At 43.7% G+C, this 21161-nt stretch overlaps 1 non-coding gene across 1 annotated transcript; it reads left to right on the top strand.

Annotated features, from left to right (window-relative positions):
• The first annotated feature begins 267 nt into the window (after window positions 1-267).
• trnag-ucc (transfer RNA glycine (anticodon UCC)) lies at window positions 268-339 on the top strand. Its single transcript has one exon. It is a non-coding gene; the product is annotated as a tRNA-Gly (tRNA).
• Window positions 340-21161: the final 20822 nt, after the last annotated feature.

The raw sequence follows: 21161 nt of genomic DNA, 5'->3' as shown, positions 1-21161 counted from the left end.
CTATCTGACAAAGAACTGCAGATGTTGCAGATCTGAGAGACAGCTCAAAAATTGCTGGGAAACTCAGCAGGTCCGTCAGTTTTTGTGGGGAGTGAACCTTTTGGATCCAGTGATTGTTCTTAAGAGCTGAAGGCTTCTGATCTGGTGTTTTCAGACCTGTTGACGTTTTACAAGCAATTTCTTGTTTTGCTTTCAGCCCCAGTTCAGTTGGTGACTATCATGGCCTTGTTGTGTGTGTTTGGGAAAAGGGACAATTGAGCTGCTAGAGCGGTGGTGGTGTAGTGGTGAGCATAGCTGCCTTCCAAGCAGTTGATCTGGGTTCGATTCCCGGCCATCGCAGTGTTGTGGCTTTTCCTGTGGTTTTGCAAGGAAAGGTCTTGAGCACCAACGTTGCATTCTGTGGCGAAATGGATTTGTCAGGTTGCTTTCGGGTTTTCATGGCGATGGTTCCTGTTAATTGCCGTGACAATCCGGGCACCGTTGCTCGAAAGCTTTCCTCTCTGCTGCCCATTGCTTATTTGAATATTGTTCGCAACATAAGGTTCGTTTTGTTTTGTTGGAAAAGTGAGAGATTGCTATCGTCAGAAACCTTAAATAATTACAGAAGACGCTAGAAATTCGGAACAGATTCAACAGCTTCTATCGTGGACAGGAAGGAGGTTCAAATGCGTCAAATTTCTTCAAGGTTAAAATACATTCGCACCTCAAAACCATTTGGAAGCTTAAGAATTACAAACATCACATTATAACTTTTCCTCATCCGTTCAAGTTTCACAATATCATTCCGGTAGCAGGAAGGCCAGATTTGTGTGGTTTATGCAATGTTATGATATTCGAACATTGGCTGTTTCGTAGTTAAATGATGTTTCATTTCGTTCAGTTTTCCAATAGAGTTGGGTTAGTCCACACTTTGTTTTTTGGTTTGTGTTACAACGATAGTGCGAAGTAAATTATGTTTCGGTTCAAGCCTGGAAGTTTCACCAATTGAATTGCATTGCCGTACATTTGCCTTCAGGAGAAAAGAAAAAGGGACTGAGACCATCTTTTTAACTCATAGGTGTTTGATCTGGTTCAAAACCTCCTCAATTTCGGTCAATAAATGTTCCTACAGTCCGCAACAATGATTTTCACAGATTCGAGGAGGATACATAGACATCGTTATTCATTGTTATTACCTCGGACATGAGACGTTTGGGAATGATATTTCTCAGATCATTGCTCAGCCAAGGTTAAAGGTCTGGACTCCGGCAAAATTGGGAACAATGCATTTTCCAGGAGACTGAGAGGTTATTAACAGAGCGGGAGGTGGAGAGTCGGTAGCAGAACTACAGGGACAGTCCTCTCTGATCGCTGACCCTTCAACGTCAGTATATCCAGTGCCAGGAATGACTGCCATTGGTCAGAATGACAAAATGTTGTTATGGAAAATGAACAGCGTGAAAGTAAGGGAAGGTTTATAGCATGAAAGCAAGGGAAGGCTAAAAGCATGAACCCCACTGGCGATCTGTTGCAAGGGGTCTGTAGAATGCAGGATGAGATAAGAATAGTGGGATTCTCTTACACCAAATAGCAAAGAAAGGTTGACGCTGAAAGGTCTCGACGGTGAGATTAGATTACAGTTAATAAAGTTAGGCTTCCTGTTAAGTATCATTATGACTCGATTGGGAACATAAATATTTGGGACATTGCATTAAATATCTAAATAATATTTAATAGAGTCAGCCTGATTCAGATTATTGACGATAAATAACTAATTATGGCATTGGGAAATTATGAAGTAGGGTCTGGAATGAAAGACCATTGTTGCGAAAGTTTGACATTAAATATCAAACCATCACATGAGAATAACGTTAAGTAGAATGAACAATTAAAGAGATGATGGGAACTAAGATCACACTTTTATTGTGTAGCGAGTGTGAGGTACTTTGATTAATATATTTAGACATGCTGATAAGCAAGCAAAGCATGGCAAAAAATTATAAAAAACCATGGACAATGAAGTTCGAGAGCATTCGAGAATCTGCTTTCTCGGTGTCACGGTTTTTCGTTTGCAAATAACAGACCGACTTCATGAAGAACTCTCTACGTCTCCTGGTGATTCTCTATACTTTTTCCACGACAAAACTCAGCAGGTCTGGCAGCATCCATGCAGAGAGAATCGTGGACAATATTTTACAATTTCATCAGAACTCAATAATCTCCCACAGGTACTGCCAAACCAGATAGTTTTGTCAGCAGTTTCTGATTTTGTTTCTGATTCCCAGAGGCAACAGTTCATTACATTAACCTTTAAACCATTGCAGAAAGTTCTTTGCGTTTCTTCACACGGAAATTTTCCTTTTGAGGAACATTTTCCTGCCCCCATTAGAAACAAGAAACACTGCAGCAGAGAAAACAGATGCTTTAACAACAACGATCGCTGTCGCCTTTGGAGATCTTGAACCACCAGCCTTTCATTTAATAGTCGAATACGCTGAAACGTCCAACCTAAAACCTTGCCCGAACATCTAAAGCAGGCTGTGACAGACTTCAGTCTGTCCTTCCCAGACCGAGAAGTGTCCTCTTACCAGTTTTATTTTTCCAAAATAAAGTCTGGAACATTCATTGTGGAGGCATGGGAACAGTCTTATCCCATCCACGACAGACACACCCATGTCACTGAGCACCAACTCTCCTCCAACTGGGACCATCTCCCTTCGAGCCTCCTAGTCCCTTGTGTGGTCCCGAGTTTTTTCATTGTCCCGGATTCAAGATGATGTATGTATTTGACATGTAGAGGAACGAGAATTATTTCAATGTCTTAGATCAGTTCATGTCCCGAGAACATCAAAGTTAATGGTCTGTCCTCTTAAAGAAGGGGAAGCTGCCTTGACTGTCTCTGCTCATTTGGGCAGTTCACCCTTCTCCATTCTCCTTGGATTTCTCTTCTCACAGAGTTTCTGAAGATACACAATGTTGGAAACTGGGTTAAATGGTTTGCCTCTTTAAAATTTTTTCCACCTGTCAATTGAAAATATTTTCCTAAAATCTCTTTAACACTCCTCTGCTTTGCACCATGTCCAGGGTCGAGATGTCCTGGCATTTGGAGAGATTCCTGAGGTTTTCTTTGCAACCAAGACAGTTAACTGAAGATGGTAAAAACAATGACTGCAGATGCTGGAAACAGATTCTGGATTAGTGGTGCAGGAAGAGCACAGCAGTTCAGGCAGCTTCCAAGGAACTTCGAAATCGACGTTTCGGGCAAAAGTCTTTCATCAGGAATAAAGGCAGTGAGCCTGAAGTGCAGAGAGATAAGCTAGAGGAGGGTGGGTGTGGGGAGAAAGTGGCATAGAGTACAATGGGTAAGTGGGGGAGGGGATGAAGGTGATAGGTCAGGGAGGAGAGGGTGGAGTGGATAGGTGGAAAAGGAGATAGGCAGGTAGGACAAGTCCAGACAAGTCATGGCGACAGTGCGGAGCTGGAAGTTTAGAACTAGAGTGAGGTGAGGGAAGGGGAAATGAGGAAACTGTTGAAGTCCACATTGATGCCCTGGGGTTGAAGTGTTCCAAGGCGGAAGATGAGGCGTTCTTCCTCCAGGCGTCTGGTGGTGAGGGAGCAGCGGTGAAGGAGGCCCGGGACCTCCATGTCCTCGGCAGAGTGGGAGGGGGAGTTGAAATGTTGGGCCACGGGGCGGTGTGGTTGATTGGTGCGGGTGTCCCAGAGATGTTCCATAAAGCGCTCTGCTATGAGGCGCTCAGTCTCCCAAATGTAGAGGAGACCACATCGGGAGCAACGCATACAATAAATGATATTAGTGGATGTGCAAGTAAAACTTTGATGCATGTGGAAGCCTCCTTTAGGGCCTTGGATAGAGGTGAGGGAGGAGGTGTGGGCGCAGGTTTTACAGTTCCTGCGGTGGCAGGGGAAAGTGCCAGGATGAGAGGGTGGGTTGTATGGGGGCGTGGACCTGACCAGGTAGTCATGGAGGGAACGGTCTTTGCGGACGGCGGAACGGGGTGGGGAGGGAAATATATCCCTGGTGGTGGGGTCTGTTTGGAGGTGGGAGAAATGTCGGCGGATGATTTGGTTTATGTGAAGGTTGGTAATGTGAAAGGTGAGCACCAGGGGCGTTCTGTCCTTGTTACGGTTGGAGGGGTGGGGTCTAAGGGTGGAGGTGCGGGATGTGGACGAGATGCGTTGGAGGGCATCTTTAACCACGTGGGAAGGGAAATTGCGGTCTCTAAAGAAGGAGGCCATCTGGTGTGTTCTGTGGTGGAACTGGCCCTCCTGGGAGCAGATCCGGCCGAGGCGGAGGAATTGGGAATACGGGATGGCATTTTTGCAAGAGGTAGGGTGGGAAGAGGTGTAATCCAGGTAGCTGTGGGAGTCGGTGGGTTTGTAAAAAATGTCAGGGTCAAGTCGGTCATCATTAATGGAGATGGAGAGGTTTTGTTCTGCAGCTGTTTATCTTGATGCGGGAGGGAGCGGTTGGGATTGGCACATTGACGAGCAGGAGAAAGTATTGTCACTGAACAGGCTCAGTGTCCAGAGGACTGTGATTGAAGGAATTTAATAAAATGCAGCACTTATACACAGTAAATTCACAGAATACTGCAGAAAACCGACGGATCTAGCTGTACTTGTGGAAAGAGAAACAGAGATAACATTTTGAGAGTGATATATTTGTGATCAAGCACTCGACTTTCTAGCGCACCACACTGCCAGCGAAATTACAGTCAATGAAGTGTTTTTGACGAAGATTAAAGTCTGTTTGTTCATTCAAAAGTCAAAAAAAGACAATGCTGAAAACTCTCAGAGCTGGCACTGGACAGTGCAGACCCACCTTGAGGGTTTTTTCTGCTCTGATATTCACCTGGGATAATGTGGCACCAGAAGGCCTCCTCACAGTGGAAGGGGCCAATTATGTAAGACTTAGGTGTGGAGGATATTTTCTCTTTCAGAGGGTAGCAAATCTGTGAAGTTGTTTGCAACAGAGGGTTGTCAAGGCTGCATACATGCAAGGCTGAGAAAGATAGACATTTGGTCACTTCGGGAAACGAGGGCCACAGAGATGAGGCCGACAGGGGATTTGAGGATTAACCAAATCAGCCGTGATCTCATTGAAACTTGTCGCTGACTTGATGGGTTAAATTGCTTCCATCTGCTCGAATGTCTTTGTTGTCATTTCGAAAATGTGAACCACCATTGCAAATTAAGAACAGCAGAAAGTTTAGAAGAGAAGATTACAGTCACACTGAGTCAACATCATTTTTGAAAGGAAAAACATACAATGACAATCTGACAGATTTCTTTGGTAGCATGACCTGCAGACTTGGTGCAGGCCGATGCTCAGTAAAGTTCATTTGAATTTTAGCAAGCAATCAATAAGGGGCTATATAAAAGTCTGTTGCACAAGATAGGAGTTCTCGGTGTTGGGTCATAAAGCAGCATTGTCTGTCCATTGTCTATTTAACAGAAATCACCGAATCAAGATTAATGAGCAGTTTTCAAGTTGGAAAGATATATTTAGTGAAATCCAAACTGGTTAGTCATCGGATTTAATGTTTTATCTGACCGAATGACTTGGAGGAAGTGGCAGAGTGAAATGCTGCGATACGCAATAGGTGGGTGAGAATATTGTGATAAGGATGTGGAATTTTGCAAACAGGTATCGATAGTATGAGTGAGTGGAGAAGTCTTGGCAGATGCAGTTTCATGTAGGGGCACTTTTATCTGTTAATATTTTCACAACTCTCCATTCAATTTGCAATGTTGCAACCCCACACAAGGGCGCATTCGCTCGCTGTTGGAGATTTTGTTGACACATTGTTACCACTGTTTTTGATCATGTGTTGGTTTCTGAGTGAAAATTGTTTCCACTGTACCAGAGGTGCCAGAGACACGTTTATCAGTTCAGCCGAATATACGATAAACAATGTCCCTTTCAAAACGTGAGGTTCCATTCCAACCATGCACCAACCAAAATATCCAGAGCCGTGGAATGCGAACGGCCACAAGCTCGGGGGATTGAGAGTGACTGCTCCATGTCAAATAGTGCTGAAACAAAAGTAACTGATTTAGAATGCTCTGAATGAAACCGAACGGTACTCTCCCTAAACTTTTCCCAATTCACTCGAAAAATGATGCTGTTGCGTGCACGTGGGTTTACGTAATGAACAGTTTATTGTCAGTAACAGGGGTGGGGTGGGGCAGGATAGTGAGGTTTTCGCGTGGCTGAGATGTGATCTAGTCGAACGGGGAATTCAAACGCCCACAGAACAGAGAGCTGGTTGATCCAGGAACTCAGTCCCATCTTCTGTTCCCAACCCAATTCTCCAGCCTTCTGTCTGTGACACTAAGCTCCCCTGAATTCCTGATCCAGTCTATTTCCCAGAATGGGTCTGAATCCGCCCCAAACTTCTCCACATCTGCTGGCAGCTGATACACTGCGTCTGTGTGTGATCGAACACAGTTTCAGTCCCACACAGCAAACCCCGTCTGTTCGGAGCAAAGCAATACCTGCTGCGGGACAGATATACGGGTCTCTGGCCCCAAATGTTTTTCTGCGAGGGTGTAGATAGCTCCTTCACCACTCACGGCAAGGACTGGTGCTTCAAAATGTGGGGAGAAAGAAAATAGACACAAAGGTTTGGACAGGTTAGTTCAAGGGTTATTGTCAGCATCAGTGGAGTCCCTGCTTCAGAGTCTGAGTTTGAATCGCACAGACCTGGATCCAATTCGCATTCAGGAAATAAAGATTTATTTCTCTTCTTTTGGTTTATCTGAATGAAAACTATTTCCTGCTTCCACACAGCGCACAGACGCGGATCTGCCAGAATCAATCCAACGAGAAGGATAATTGATTGCATCCAACTGGAAGGATCATTGCGGCAGATACACGAGACACCTGTCACCGCAAATCGCCTCTAAGAATCTCGCCTTTCTCAGCTGAAACTATATCACTGTTCCTTCAACGTCGTTTGTTATAATTCTCGGAACTCCCTCCCGACCGACATCATGGATGCATCTCTGTGCTGAGTACTTCCACGATTCTGTAAAGTAACTTACTATCGCAAGCTCTGGAGTAATTATGGATGGGCAGTGCAGCTGATCCCAAAGATTGACGTGCATACTCCAGAAATTCGTTTCAAACGGCTGCAATTTCGAAGTAGAAACACGGAAGTATTCGGGAAAAAGTGAGAAGTTTCGAAGGGGGAGTCGGATAAACTGAAAGTCAATGATGACTGGGAGACGTGAGGCAAGAATTGAGTTTGATGCTGTTGATGCAAGGCGCAATGTCAGTGCTAATGGGTTAGCCCTTACTACCCACTGTTAACACCGACTCACACACCACTCCTGGTAAATTCACCACAATTACCCTGATCTTTTGGTATGAGATTCCCTCTGTGCATATTCACGCGTGTTATCGGCCCCGAGAGGATGAACGCATCCTTTTTATCCTGTCAGATTACAGAGGGGAAGGCAATAGTTTGAAAGCAAAGCAAGAAGAGATTTCCTCTTTCGGTGCATTTCCACTGAAGGAAGACCAGCTGTGAACTGTTCTTTCCTGCATAAGCACAGGTTGATATATATTCTCATCGAGCAGCTTTACTACTGCAAGGAAGTCTGAGTTACTGTGATCAAATAGTTAATTAAATGCACATATGGATTTGAAGAACACCGTATGTGGCTTTGTCAGTTAAAGCATCTGGTAATAACCAGGCGAGTATGGTGTGAAATGCTCTCAAATGTTCCGTACATTGAAAGTTCATTACATAAACTTATTGTAAAAGCCGTATTGTTGATCCAATATCGCGAAAGTGACGGCTCAGCATGCGTCTTGTGTTTGAGCTCAGCCCGTTGTTATTTGGTGATACCAAGCCCTGCCGCCTGCTGTGGACCCATTAGTCAATGTTCTATCCTGCTCATCTAACGCCGAGATTCTTTACTCTGTTCAACAATGATTTCTCCATCTATTCTACTTTTAGTCTCTCGCTGTCAGAGCAAGTCTTTTTTTAAAATAATGAAGTGAGACAGGAGACACTGCAGACTTGCCAGGAAATGTTGTGGTAATAACGCATCCATTTCGAGATGACAGCTCTCATTGTCTGCTGTCACCATTCATTAATTTTAGGCAAACTGCAATGACGTCATTGAAATCCTATAATTGGAGAGAAACTGCTTTTCTTCTGGTCGGTTATGAATTCTAATTACAATTGTAAATGATCATAGTTTGAGGGAAGAAATGTCACCTGACTTCAGACCTAAGTGACAGAGATATTACCTGGAGATTGTGAGCCCAGTTCTACACACTCTGGCGGCGTGGGGGGCTGGCGGGTTGGGAGGGAGGCGGAGAAAGCCACCGAATTTCAGACTTTTCCAAGAGTAGGAATAGAAATTGAGGGATATTGACAGACAGAGAGTGGGAGAATGTAGAAGAGAGTGAGATGGTACAGAGAGACAACGGGAGACAAATAAATAAGCATACGAAGGTATACACTGAAAACAGAAGCTCTCCATTCAACGTTGTTGCTCATGGACAGAAAGGACAAGATAAAGGTAATGAGTAAGGCCAGCCTTTCACCAACTTAGGAGAACAGCAACAGCATTACAGCCGACATGACATTTTTCATTTTACAGATGACGTTTGTCAGCTAATGAGAGATTCTGATATGTATGCTGATTCGTGAATTGAAAATGGCAATTACCCAGGAATTAAAACAATAAAATGCACAAGTAACCTGATTCTGTCGATATGAAACAGTAAATCTCTTTGTCTCCACGGGTGCTGTCAGGCCGGCTGAATTTGTCTGTCAATTCCTGTTCTGGATTCAGATTTCCAGGATTCGCACTTACTTGTTTTACGCCAGTCTGAATCGTGTTTGTGACAAAACTCCATCAATTGCCAGCACCATACAACATTCCCTGCTTTGGGAAGGCTGTCAACAGGATAACCCGTCAGAGGAAATCTCCCATTGCCACAGCAGTAAGAGTACTGAATCCTTACCACTAGACTTCCAGGGAAATTGAATATGGTGCTGTATGTTTCCATAATGAATCCCCTTTTATTTTTTCATTTGTGATCATTTTAGCTGCACATCAATTTCCTTCTTTCTTCCATTCCTTTCAGCGTGGAAAAGGCCTTTCCGCCTATCTGCAGTGCGGGAGACCGGATATTTATCTACTCTCGTCCCAGTTTCCAGCATGAGGCACTTAACCTTGCATGTTCTGATGTTCCCAGGGTAAATTTCAATGAGATACTCCCTGTGCTTTAAATGACACAATCATAGGACTGAACTTTGACGTGGTCACACTGTATGGTAATTGCCCTGAGGAAATCATCCTCATTTTCGTCCACACAGGTGGACAGACAGATAAATTTCCGAGAGCAGGAGAGATGTCAGGATGAGACCAGTTTAACGTGCTTCACATCCGCCAGTTTCTCCGACCATCTCACCGCAGCATGTCAAAGATTTCTGCAGCACAGAAAATGCACTTCAGCTGAACAAGTTTGCACCAGTCGAACACAAGTCCCTGACTGTTCTCGTCTCATTTTCCAACAGTTGGCTCACAGTTTCAAACGCAGTTGGTGGTAGAAGTGTACACCTCAATGCGTCTCAAATTTCTGTAGAAATTTCTGCTTGCTGCACCCTGACAGGCAGTGGGTTGCAGATTCCGACCATGCCCAATTTGCCCATTTTTGTTGTTAAGCTGACTCTTCCAGTCGAAGTCAGGGAGTAATTTCCCTTCGCAATTATTGGCATTTCTCCATCACCATCAGTAGGATTCGAGGCTGCATGGTGAAAGCCATATGAATTTCAATTCTATTGCCTTAACCACTCATCCAGGACGACAGGACGACACTGTGCAATTCACTTCCCATGTCTCTTACCTTGTGGAGATGAGGAAGAGTAAATCATTATTGGGTTTGTTTGAATCCAATCATTTCACAGCTTCCAAACATTTAAAATTTCGGTGCATGGTGAGGCTGGCTGCATCATCCTGATGGATGGAATGGGCATTTAGTCAAAATAAAAACAGAACTTGCAAGAAAACCTCAGCAGGTCTAGCAGCATTTCTAGAGGGACATTAATAGGCAATGTTTCAGAACGTCGTCAGTGCTGTGTTTTCTCCCACAGGTACTACCAAATTGGCTCGTTTCTGCAGCAGTTTCTTTTTGGTTTCAGATTCCCACAAGTCACAGTTCTTGACATTAATCTTGACAGCAATGCGGAAATGTCATTGTGGTTAGTCACACGATAGTGTTTTCAATTTGGAGAATATCTTTTGATCTCATTAGAAATTGAAACAGTGCAGCAAAGCAAACAGATGCATTAAGGGCAGCAATCTCAGTCGCCCGGGGGGCTCTTGAATCAGCTATCTTTCATGCGCTGACAGTGCAATCCAGCACATCACACGATCCTCCAAAGTAGGCGGTTACTGAATCTCAACTTCAGTCTGCCCTTCCCAGAATGACAACTGTCCTCTATCAGATGTATTTTTTTCAAAATAAAGCCTGGGACGCTCATTATGGAGACATAGGAACAGTCTGATCCCACTCACTGCAGGCATACCCATGTCACTGGGAAGTCTCTCACACAACCAGGACAGTCTGGGTTCCAGACTCTCAGTGTTTGTCTGGCCCGAGCTTTTTCAATATCCTGGAGTCCTCATATACAAAAACGAGAAATCTTTCAATGTCTCAGATCAGTTCATGTCCCGACAACATCAGAGTTAATGTCCCGTCCCCTTAAAGAGGGGGAAGCTGTCTTGACAGTTTCTGCTCAGTCCGACAGTTCACCCTTGCTCATTCCCCTCCGATGCCACTTCGCAAAAAGTTTCTGAAGATCCACAAAGCTGGAAACTGGTTTCCATGTTTTGCCTCCTTAACATTGTTCCGCTCTCAAATGTCAATATTTCTCCAAAATCTCTTCACTATCCTCTGTCTTGCACCATGTCCGGGGGTGAGAATTGCCTTTATGAGGAGAGAGTCCAGAGGCTGGTAAGTTTCACGTTGGAGCGAAGAAGGTGAACCAGAGATTTCCTGAGGATGTTTATAATGGTGTGGGAGGGAGCGGTGGGGATGGGCGCTTTGACGAAAAGGAAGAAAACTTGCCACCGTCCAGGGTCAGTACATAGAGGACTGTGATTAACGGAATCGAATGTAAAGTTGCACTTTTGCACAGTACATTCAGACGATACTGCAGAAACTCGATGCGTCCAGCAGTATCCGTGGGAAGAGAAACGGTCAAGGTTTTGATCGTGGCACAGTTCTGATTAAGAACTCGAGGTTACAAAATCAAATCGAACAACTGGCATGGTTTGTTGAGATTGTTCTTTTTTCAAGTTTGAGCTCGAAATCGTCCTTTCGGAAATCATTGAAAACGTAGTCGGCAGAATTCGAAACTGCGTGGGGATTCCCAATGGATATCTAACCCATCACCTTTCCCACTCGGACACGACTACACATTTACCTCCCGTGCTTAATACATCTTATGAAATGAATGGTTCCAACCTTAAACACCAGTATTTGGCTTGCCCTGTCCGCAGCCTGACCCCAGTATTCGCTGTCCCCCTCTCTTGGTTCAGAACGGAATAGGATGCTGGGAAATCCAGTTGAATTACACGCGTTGATGAGAGCTGATTGTGGCTCAGCAACTAGCACTGCTGCCTCGCATCACCATGGTCCCAAGTTTGCTTCCAACGTCGGGCCACTGTCTGTGTGATGTTTGCACATTCTCCCCCTGTCTGCGTGGGTTTCTTTCCACAGTCCAAACATATGTTCGTCAGGTGAATTTGCCGTTGTAAATTGCCCATAGTGTTTGGTACATTACTCACAGGGAAATGAGTCTGGGTGTATTAATCTTCAGAGAGTCAGTGTGGACTGGTAGGGACGAAGGGGGGCGCACTGGAGGGAATTTAATCCATTCAAGTGAATCAGAAGAATCCATTTTCATGTGCAGAGAGATTAATAAACATAGCAATGGATCGAGAAAATAAAAACGTTGTTGTATTGGTCCAGTGCATTCATCGCCAGCTGAGTTACTGAGGGTTACCTCAGATTACAACAGGATCTGTACCAGATGGATCAATTGGCTGAGAAGTGGCAGCAGGAATTTAATTGAGATAAATGCGAGGTGCTGTATTTTGGGAAAGCAAACCTTAGAAGGACTTATGCCATTAATGGTAAGATCCTTGGGAGTGTTGCTGAACAAGGAGACCTTCGAATGCAGGTTCGTAGCTCCTTGAAAGTGGAGTCGCAGGTAGGTAGAATAGTGAACAAGGCGTCTGGTCTGCTTTCCTTTATTGGTCAGAGTCCTGAGTACAGGTGTTGGGAGGTCATGTTAGCGGCTGTACAGGGCATTGTTTAAGCCAATGTTGGAATATTGCGTGCAATTTTGTTCACCTTCCTATCGGAAAGATGTTGTGAATAGATTTCAGAATAGATTTACAAGGATGTTACGAGGGTTGGAGGATCTGAGCTGCAGGGAGAGGCTGATCAGGCTGGGGCTATTTTCACTGCTGCGTCGGAGGCTGAGGGGTGACCTTCGTGAGGTTTACAAAATTATGAGGGGCATGGATAGGATTAATAGACAAAGTCTTTTTCCTGGGGTCGGGGAGTCCAGAACTAGAGGGCATAGGTTTAGGGTTGGAGGTGAAAGATATAAAAGAGACCTATGGAGCAATGTTTTCACGCAGAGGGTGGTACGTGTATGGAATGAGCTGCCAGAGGATGTGGTGGAGGCCGGTACAATTGCAACATTTAAGAGGCATTTTGATGGGCAAATGAAGGGAAAGGGTTTGGAGGGAAATGGGCTGGGTCCTGGCAGGTGTGACTAGATTGGGTTGGGATATCTGGTCGGCATAGACGGGTTGGACCGAAGTGTCTGTTTCCATGTTGTGCATCTCTATGACTCTATGATTCTACGTGATCTTGAAGAAGATTCGCTTTTGGCAAATCTAATGTGCAATTCATGTCTGTTTGTGTCATCTGAGGTTAAGATATGAAAATGTTTCAAAGACTCACAGCTGGCTCTGCAGAGTGAAGACCGATCTTCCGGTGTTTTTTCTGCTCTGATTTACACCTGGGAAGATGTGGGACCAGTGGGCCTTATCACAGCGGATGGGGTCAAACATGTAAGACTGATGTGAGGAAAATATTCTCTCTTTCGGAGGATAGCAAGTCTGTGGAAATGCATCCAACAGAGGTCTGTCAAGAATGGGTACATTCAAGGCTGAGATAGACAGTTATTTAGTCAGTCCGCAATCAAGGGCCACGGAGATAAGGCTGAAAAGTAGAGTTGAGGATTATACAAATAAGCCGAGATATCATTGAAAGCTGTCGCTGACTTGATGGGCTAAATTGCTGCTATCTGCTCTAATGTCTTGTGTTCTCAAACCCCAACAATCGGAAGCGGAAAATATTGATTGAAACTAATTCAATTCTTAACACTCACAGGACCGCAGCGTTTCACATGAGCTTCAGCAGCGCTGAGAATGTCATCGAGAAAGGGGACGAAAAGGCTGGAAACCTTCTTCCCAGCTCCGCTGAAAATTCCAACAACAACTCCGAGGACCGGAGCTTCACATCTTTCTGCTCCAAAACTCTATGGTTTTCTGCCGCAGAGAATTGCACCCTCAACTCCCGCGTGCAAGGTGAGGATACCAAGTCCTACACTATCAAGGATGGGAGTTAGAGCGAGGGCAACACCGGTCACTGTCATATGGACAGCCACAAACACACTCTTTTCATATGGAAGTCCATTCCTTCACACTCTCTTCATTTTACCATCACCCCAGAGATTATTCTGATAAAACAGCTTTGCACTGCTTCTGTGACAAGGAGACCATTGATTTATAAAGGTCAGAAAGTCTGTCCACAATAGCCGAAATACTGCCTCAACAACACTCCACAACTCCTACACATGATTCATTTTGTAATGAAGGCTGACATTTCATTTCCTGTCCTGGTTAATGGATGCCCTGCATAAATTCTGTTCGTGATGTCTGACCAAGGACATTCCGGTCCTTTTTGGCAAAAGCACTTCCCAACCTCTCACCTTCTAATAAATACAATATGAAAAGGAATGTATAAGTTAACAAAAAAGAACAAAGGAAATTTACAGCCCAGGAACAGGCCCTTCGGCCTCCAAGTCTGAGCCGATCCAAATGTACTGTCTAAACCTGTCGGTCAATTCCTAAGCATCTGTATCCCTCTGCTCTCCATCTACCACATCTGTCCACAAGCATCTTAAATGAATCTACCATGCCTGCCTCTACCACCTCTGCTGGCAACGCCTTCCAAACGGCCACCACCCTCTGTGTGAAGTACTTGCCGCGTGTATCCCCCTTAATCTTTCCACCTCTCACCTTGAAAGCGTGACCTCTCGTTATTGAATCCTTCACCCTGGGAGAAAGCTTGTCTCTATCCACCCTGTCTATACCCTTCACGAATTTGTAAACCTCAATCAGGTCCCCCCTCAATCACCTTTTTATTAATGAAAATAAACCGAACCTACTCAACCTTTCTTCATAGTTAGCACCTTCCATCCTCGTAAACCTTCTCTGCACCCTCCAAAAGGCGTCCATATCCTTTTGATAATGTGGCGACCAGAACTGTATACAGAATTCTAAGTGCGGCTGAACCAATGTCTTGCACAATGTTAACATGACTTGCCAGCTCGTATACTCAATACGCCATCCAATGAAGGCAAGCAAACCATATGCCTTCTTGCCTACTCTATCCACCTGTGCAGCAACCTTCAGGGCACAATGGACCTGCACTCCCAGACCTCTCTGCCCAACAACTTTTCTCAAGGCTCTTCCGTTCATTGTATAATTCGCTCTAGAATTAGTCTTGCCTACATGCATTACCTCACATTTGTCTGGATTGAAAACCATCTGCCACTTTCCGCCCAAATCTCCAGTCCCTTAATATCCTCCTGCATTCTCTGACAGTCCCTTATGCTTTCTGCTACTCCAACAATCATCGTGTCATCTGCAATCTTGCTGATCATACCAACAGTGTCCTCTTCCAGATCATTTATTTATATTACAAACAACAGTTGCCCCAACACTGGCCCCTGTGGATCACCACTGGTCACCTTTCACCATTTCAAGAAACTCCCTTCAAATACTCCTCTCTGTCTCCTGTTTCTCAACCAGTTCTTTATCCACCTAGCTAGAATACCCTGCACACCATATGACTTCAATTTCTCCATTAGTCTACCATGGGGAATCTTATCAAACGCCTTACTAAAGTCCATGTATATGACATGTACAGCCCTTCTTTCGTCTGGCAAATTGCTCACTTCCTCAAAGAGCTCAATTAAGTTGGTAAGGCATGATCTCCCCTGCACAAAACGATTTTGCCTTACACTGTAAACCCATTATTTTCTAAATATAAGTAGATCCTATCCCTCAGTACCTTCTCCAGCAACTTTCCCACCACTGACGTCATGCACACTCGTCTTTGGTTACCCAGAATATTCCTACTACCCTTCTTGTACAGGGGGACAACATAAGCCACCCTCCAATCCTCCAGCACCTCACCTGTATTTAAGGATTCCACAAAGATATCTGTCAGGGCCCCAGCTATTTCCCCTCTCGCCTCCCTTAGCAACTTGGGATAGATCCCATCCGGTCCTGGGGATTTGTCCACCTTAATAACCACTAGCCTACCCAACACTTCTTCGCTACTTATGTCAGCATGATCAAGACTAATAAAACTTCTATCTCTAATCTCAGCATTCACCATGTTCCTCTCCTCAGTGAACACTGATGCAAAGGAATCAATCAGAATCTCACCCAGTCTCTCAGGTTCGACACACAGCCTTCCTTCGTTATCCTTTAGTGGACCAATCCTTTCTCTAGTTACCCTCTCGCTTCTTGTATAAGAATAAAATGCTTAGCGATTCTCCTTAATTCTGCTCGCTAAAGTTTTTTCATAACCCGTTTAAGCCTGCTTGATTCCTCGTTTAAGACTTGTTCTACTTTTCCGATATTCTTCCAGGGCCCGTTCTGTTCTTAGCTGCCTAGACCTTATGTATGCTCCCCTTTTCCTCTTGGCTAGTCGTAGAATTTCTCCTGTCATCCACGGTTCACGAATGTTGCACTTCCTATCCTTTGCCTTCAACGGGACATGCCTATCCTGCCCTATCCTTAACCTACCTTTCAAAGCATCCCACGTCTCAAATGTGGACTTCTCTTCAAATAGCTGTGTCCATTCCATATTTCCGAGCTTCTGCCAAATTTTGAAATAATTGTCTCAGTTGTCTCAGTTTAGTACTCTTCCCTGAGGACTACTCTCTTCCTTATCCATGAGTATTCTAAAACTTACAGAATTGTGGTCACTATTCCCAAAGAAATCCCCCACCGCAACTTCTACCACCTGTCCTGGCTTGTTCCCCAATACCAGGTCCAATATGACCCTTCCCTCGTCGGACTATTGACATACTGCAGTAGAAAACTCTCCTGGACATTTCTTACAAATTCCACCCCACCCAGACCTCTGACGCTAAGTATATCCCAGTCAATGTTGGGAAAATTAAAATCTCTCAACACCACTACCCTGTTGCCTCGACATATTTCCAAAATCTGTTTACCTATTTGTTCTTCTAACACATGCTCACAGTTGGGAGGCCTGTAATACAGCCCCAACAGTGTAACTGCACTCTTCTAATTTCTCTGCTCCACCATAATGCCTCACTAACCAAGACCTCCATAGTGTGCTCCTTTAGCACAGCCGTGATATCGTCCTTGACCAGCAATGCAACTCCACCCCTCCCTTTTACTTCCCTCCCTGTCCTGTCTGAAGCGTCTATATCCAGGGATGTTTAATTGCCAATCTTCATGCCCTTACTTCAACCAAGCCTCTGTGATTGCAATGACACGATACTCCCAGGCACCAATCCAAGCCCTAAGTTCATCTGCCTTTCACACTATACTCCTTGAATTAAAGTAGACGCATCTTAGGCTCCCAGTTTTTTTTTGTGCTCATCTACTCTCTGTCTACTCTTCCCTTTATGAATGCAATCTTCATAATTCTTACAGTCTCCGGTCTCCACATCACTGCCTACTTGTTTTCTCTTCTGGTTCCCAGTCTCCTGCCACATTAGTTTAAATATTCCCAAATGCAGTAGCAAAAAACCCACTAAGGACATTTGTTCCAGTCTGGTTCAGATGTAGACCGTCTATTTTCTAATAGTCCCACCTGCCCCAGAACCGGTCTCAATGTCCAACAAATTGAGCCCCTCCATTCTACACCATCTCTCAAGCCATGTGTTCAACCTGTCTTTTTTTATTTCTACGCTGGCTAGCACGTGGCACTGGTAGTAATCCCGAGATCACTACCTTTGAGGTCCTCCTCTTTAACTTCTCTCCTAGCTCCCTGAATTCTTCTTTGAGTTCCTCATCTAATTTTCTACTTGTATCGTTGGTGTCCATAGGCACCAATACAACTGGCTGTTCACCCTCCCCTTTTAGAACGCTCTGCAGCTGATCGGTGGCATACCTGACCTGAGCACCTGTTAGGCAACATACCATCCAGAAGTCCCATTCCAGCACAGAACCGCCTATCTACTCCCTTCACAAGACAATTCCCTGTGACAATGGTCCTACGAGTCGTTTTACCGCCCTTCTGAACAGCAGTGCCTGCCACGAGGCCATGAACCATGCAACTGCTGACCTCCCCTGGTAAGTAATCTCCCCCAACAGCATGCAAAACGGTACACCTGTTTTGGAGGGAGATTACGGTCGGGGACACTTGCACTGTCTTCTTACTCTTTTTCTGTCTTTTGGTCACCCATTCACTATCTCCCTCAGCAATTCTAAACTGTGTTGTGACCAGCTCACTAAACGTGCTATCCACGGCATCTTCAGCATTACAGATGCTCCACATTGAGTCCATCCGCAGCTCCAGAGTCGTCATGCGGTCAAACAAGAGCTGCAGCTAGACACACTTCTTACAAGTGTAAGAGTCTGGAGCGTCAGCCACGTTCCTTAGCTCCCACATCAAGCAAGAGGCACAGGCCACGGGTCTGAGTCAACCATTGTTGTTTTGCTAAAAGGTTGGCATAGTACAGTGGAAGTTTATAGTATCCATTTGCCTTACAGACATCTTACATTTCATGATTTCCCTTATCCATGGTGTGTGTGTGAGACAGAAACAGAGAGAGAAGGGTGCTGACAAGAATCTTATTGTTATTTTGGTATACTCTAATTATATTCAGGGGTTCAGCCTTTTTTACATGAATGTTCATTACTTTGGTGTTTGTTTGGAACTGAGAATTAACCAGAGTTCAGAATGGTTAGGATAATATAACTTGAGCAGCTATTTAAAACAAATCTGTATCTGCTCAAATCTTCAAATTATTGACTCACAGTCCATGACTCACGAAGGAATTAATATAAAGCTGACATGACAAAGAAAGGCTAAAAAATAACTTCACAGGACATTGGGGCGCTATAGAGAAATATAGGTTAAGTGAGTAGTCAAAGGCCTGACAAATAGAGCTTTACGTGGATAAAAGTGAAGTTGTCCATTTTGACTGGAAGAAAAGCATTTTGTTTTGATAGAGGGAGATTCCATAGCTCTGAGATGCAGTGGGATCAGAGTGTAACATTACCTGAATCACAACGTGCTAGCAGTACGTAATTAGGACAGTGAATAAATGTTTTCCTTTTATCACGGGGGAATTTAAACACAAAAGTAGAGAGCACTGTTGAGCTTGTATCTTGAATCCTCTAATTCTTATCGGTCACCCTGTTAATGGAAGGAAGTAAATACATTGGAGGGAATTCGGAGAATGCTTACCAGAATAATACTTACAGAATGACTTGTCATACAATGGGAATTCGGATAGTCTAGGCTTTTTGTCAGTTTGTGGTTAGGAGAGGAAGAGGCAAATTAATTGAAACAAGATGTTTCCTCTGACAGAAGGGGCGGGAATGAAGGATTGCTGTCTAAATGTCAGTGGTTGCCCATTTAAAAGACATCCAGATGATTTGTTTTCTCTCAAAATGTGGAAACTATGCCACGTTATGAAAACAGATTTTGGAATATTTTAAAGGCAAACATAAACAGTTTATTGTTGAGAGAGAGATGGCGAAAGGTTTTCAGGGTAGGCAGGAATGTGGATTTAAAGTTACAATTAATGAGACATATTCATGTTGAATATCTAACTCATCCCTGTTTGTATGGGATGTGGCAGGTTGATTAAACTGATAAATTGGAGTTTCAATGTAAAGATCCAACAAACAAGTTTATAATGCTGAAATCCTCCATCTTCAGAGCTTTTTCAATGGTTGAACTTTTCAAGTGTTTGTTTAAAATCACTGAATTTGTGCTGTAACAATAATTGCCGATATGGAAACTGTGACACTTCCAAGGCAGAAGAGATTCCAGTAATGAATGCAGTGATCACAAAGAAAGTTTTAGTCCAATGTGTGACTTAATTAAGATTCATCTGGAACACAACAATGTGAAAGAAAATGAGTGCCACTTCCTGTAAGTTCTATGGAGGGGCTTTTGTCTGAGTAATGCCACAGTAATGCAACAAACACCAACCTACGGCAGTCACATTAACAAATTTGCTTTAATATGTCTATAATGTTTGCATTTTTCTAAGGGATTAGAGATTTTGTTTGCTTAAAATATAGTTGCATCAATACAAAACCTTCAAAAGTGGTCAGTGGAAAATTGCTTGCCGATTCAATATTCAGATCTCAATTTGTATTCGAACATTTAGATAGCTGAACTCTGAAGAAAGAATAAATATATTGAACAATTAGGATTCCTATATCCTCTGCTCCCCTCATTATGCCTGTGATGTCTTTCAAAGCCCCTATGATAGTTTTAAAGAAAAAACCTACTATTTTCCATTGTCCCACTGCCTCTGGAAGTTGATCTACTTAATAAATACAGTTGATCAAAGAATATAATACTGAATCCCTGAGCATCCAGCAATTTTATACCAGCCATCAGCCAATTGTGCATACAAGACCTATCTTAAAATGTTATCTTTCATGAATAATTTCAGCTGCTTATACTGTGAAGAACCGGGAAATCTAATTTCTCCAGGGATAGTTGCAGAAAATAAGTTTGCTCCAGTTTGTGTATAAATGATCCTTGATTCAGAATTCAAAGACGTGAAAGGAAATTGCTGGAGAGCTGTTGTTTCGATTGTTCATGGGCTGCCTCTTGAAAGCATGTGACAGCAGTGCAACAAACACCTTTGCAGACTAGACCACAACAATCGCTCTAAATTTCCATCCCTAATGCTTGCTTTGTTCCAACTGATTGATGCTCTTATTTAACTAGAACAACAAAAAGCATCCAAATAAAACCCGAAAGAACTGCGAATGCTGTAAATCAGAAATAAAAACACAGTTGCTGGAAAAGCCATTGCTTAAAAACATCCCAATCCCTTCAGTGAAACGTTTCCCCTTCATCAGCCCAGTCCTGAACGTTTTACCTCCCATTGACCTCTCTGGTCTATACTGCAAGGAAAAATTCCATCTCCCCGACAATCTCTGCCTCTCCCCCCTACCTGTGCTCTGACCTCTTGCAAACCAGTTATGTAAGTTTGACAAAAAAACAATCACCAACTCATGCAGTCATCCTTCTGCAGTGTGAGCTGTTTTTTTTAAAAAACATATGAATAAGTGCTGTAATACTGAATCCAGATCCTTCAGTCATTCCAGCGGCTGGCACACAATTGTATATGCAGACAAATGCTGATTTCAGTGACTAAACTTGCCTGTTCAATTGCAAGCCTGGTAAACGTGACAGCCTAAACTGCGATGGAGATGGAAAACCGTGCCTTCCAAATCTAAGGCGGTCTCGAAAAAGTATGTTTGATACGATATGTGATCATGATTTTGCTTCATTCAGAGTACAAGAAAGTGAAACTAAGTTGCTGGTGGGCTGGCAGTTATGGTAAGATAACGTACAGACCCCTCATGAAAACACCACACAGCAGTGCAGAGATTACCATTCCTGACCATAGCAATCACATACTGCCTCTCCATTATCCACATTGTTCTTTGGGTTGGAGAGTTCTTTTCAAAACAAACAGTTTTAGGAGAGGACATCAAAGAAGCTTGAATTCAAAATTGCTTGCAAGTTTGGGTTACTTATTCCTGATCATTTTAGTCTCTTAAAATGAATATATTCAAGAAAT

Source organism: Chiloscyllium plagiosum, unplaced genomic scaffold, assembly GCF_037043375.1.
Source record: "Chiloscyllium plagiosum isolate Xiang-an unplaced genomic scaffold, Cpla_swu_hap1 HiC_scaffold_122, whole genome shotgun sequence".
In the NCBI taxonomy this organism is placed as follows: domain Eukaryota; kingdom Metazoa; phylum Chordata; class Chondrichthyes; order Orectolobiformes; family Hemiscylliidae; genus Chiloscyllium; species Chiloscyllium plagiosum.
The sequence above is the reverse complement of the archived record's forward strand: the minus strand, read 5'-3'. Positions and strand labels throughout refer to the sequence as shown.